Source organism: Castor canadensis, chromosome 9 (assembly GCF_047511655.1).
Source record: "Castor canadensis chromosome 9, mCasCan1.hap1v2, whole genome shotgun sequence".
Classification (NCBI taxonomy): Eukaryota; Metazoa; Chordata; class Mammalia; order Rodentia; family Castoridae; genus Castor; species Castor canadensis.
Window position 1 is genome coordinate 40,924,116 of NC_133394.1, and position 2,574 is coordinate 40,926,689.

General features: G+C 43.4%; 1 pseudogene; it reads right to left on the bottom strand.

Moving 5' to 3' along the window:
- Positions 1-200: 200 nt before the first annotated feature.
- On the bottom strand, positions 201-954 carry LOC109701501 (small ribosomal subunit protein uS2-like; annotated as a pseudogene).
- Positions 955-2,574: the final 1,620 nt, after the last annotated feature.

Below are 2,574 nucleotides of genomic sequence, written 5' to 3' on the forward strand. Positions count from 1 at the left end.
ATGACCCAGAAGCAAGAAGAAACAAACCTGGTTAGAACACTAATAAAACAAAGGCCAATGGCAAAAAGCAGTTAAATAGATACTCGCGGTCCTAAGAAGGGGAGAAGCCAGGATAACCATGACCGTGACCAGGTTCGTGGGAGCCAACCTTGTGCATCTGGTTTTCTAAATTGAGGGGCTGGGTGGGTTAGTTTTGTTTTTTTTCCATCAACTTTTTTCCATTTTGCTGAAGGGATGGCAGATCAACAACTTAAGACCATTCAGTGGTTGTCCCCACCCACTCAGTTGCCTGAGCAGTGGGAGCTGCAAACCAGTCTTCAGTGGCAGGTTGGGCACTCCAGTCTTCAGTAGGGAACTGCTGGATAGGCACAGAAGGCACTTGCACACCTTCTGACCAGTCTGCGACCTCAGGCTGAGTAGCAGTGAACTCAGGAGCTGGTGCAGTCCATTCACCCTGAAATTCCTCCTTAGTCACAGCCTTTTCAGCGGCAGCCTGTTCTTCCTTCTCAATCTCTTCAGGATCTCTGTAGAAGTACAGATCAGGCCTGACCTCCCATGGATGGTCACGGGAGATAGTTCCACGCATGCGCAGAACTTCCTGGGCCAGCATCCACCACACTAGACTCACCGAGTGAGCTCCCTTGTTGTTGCTTGGGATGACAATGTCCACACAGTGCAGAAGAGAATCTGTGTTACACAGAGCAATGGTAGGCAAGTTGATGTAAGATGCCTCTGTGAGAGGCTGGTGGTCAGCCCTGGGATTAGTCACCACCAGAAGACGTGGCTCACGGAAGGCCGCCTGGATTTAGTGAAGGTTCCTGGAGTGAAACGGCCAGCAATTGGGGTGGCTTCAGTGGCAGCGGCAAACTTCAGTACCGCCCGCTGGACAGTATTCCTGGAGGATATAACACTGACATCAGCAGGGTTTTCTTTTTTTTTTTTTTTTTTTTTCATTTTTCTTTTATTATTCATATGTGCATACAAGGCTTGGTTCATTTCTCCCCCCTGCCCCCACCCCCTCCCTTACCACCCACTCCTCCCCCTCCCTCTCCCCCCCCTCAATACCCAGCAGAAACTATTTTGCCCTTATTTCTAATTTTGTTATAGAGAGAGTATAAGCAATAAGAGGAAGGAACAAGGGTTTTTGCTGGTTGAGATAAGGATAGCTATACAGGGCATTGACTCACATTGATTTCCTGTGCGTGGGTGTTACCTTCTAGGTTAATTCTTTTTTTTTTTTTTTTTTTTTTCTTCAATGTTTAATATTGTTTTTTTTTTTTCATTTTTCTTTTATTATTCATATGTGCATACAAGGCTTGGTTCATTTCTCCCCCCTGCCCCCACCCCCTCCCTTACCACCCACTCCACCCCCTCCCGCTCCCCCCCTCAATACCCAGCAGAAACTATTTTGCCCTTATCTCTAATTTTGTTGTAGAGAGAGTATAAGCAATAATAGGAAGGAACAAGGGGTTTTGCTGGTTGAGATAAGGATAGCTATACAGGGCATTGACTCACATTGATTTCCTGTGTGTGGGTGTTACCTTCTAGGTTAATTCTTTTTTATCTAACCTTTTCTCTAGTACCTGTTCCCCTTTTCCTATTGGCCTCAGTTGCTTTAAGGTATCTGCTTTAGTTTCTCTGCGTTAAGGGCAACAAATGCTAGCTAGTTTTTTAGGTGTCTCACCTATCCTCACCCCTCCCTTGTGTGCTAAAGCTTTTATCATGTGCTCATAGTCCAATCCCACTGTTTTGTTTGCCCTTGATCTAATGTCCACATATGAGGGACAACATACGATTTTTGGTCTTTTGGGCCAGGCTAACCTCACTCAGAATGATGTTCTCCAATTCCATCCATTTACCAGCGAATGACAACATTCCGTTCTTCTTCATGGCTGCATAAAATTCCATTGTGTATAGATACCACATTTTCTTAATCTATTCGTCAGTGGTAGGGCATCTTGGCTGTTTCCATAACTTGGCTATTGTGAATAGTGCCGCAATAAACATGGGTGTGCAGGTGCCTCTGGAGTAACCTGTGTCACAGTCTTTTGGGTATATCCCCAAGAGTGGTATTGCTGCATCAAATGGTAGATCAATGTTTAGCTTTTTAAGTAGCCTCCAAATTTTTTTCCAGAGTGGTTATACTAGTTTACATTCCTACCAACAGTGTAAGAGGGTGATATTTCCATGTGTATATGTATTATAACCCCACTTGGTTTATCTCCTCTAATTTTCTTAATTCTACCTTAGTCCCTTTCCTATAATGGTTTCAGGTGGCTTAAGATTTCTATATTCACCAAGAAGATATTAATCACCTGAATAGATCTATAACACAGCATGAAATTGAAGCAGGAATAAAGAGTATCCCAAAAAAGAAAAGTCCAGGACCTGACTGATTTTCTGCTGAATTCTATCAGACCTTTAAAAAAGAACTAATACCAATACTCCTTAAACTTTTCCATGAAATAGAAAGGGAAGGAACACTAACTAACTTATTTTATGGAGCCAGTATTACACTCATCCCAAAACCAGACAAAAACACCTCCAAAAAGGAGAACTATACGCCAATCTCCT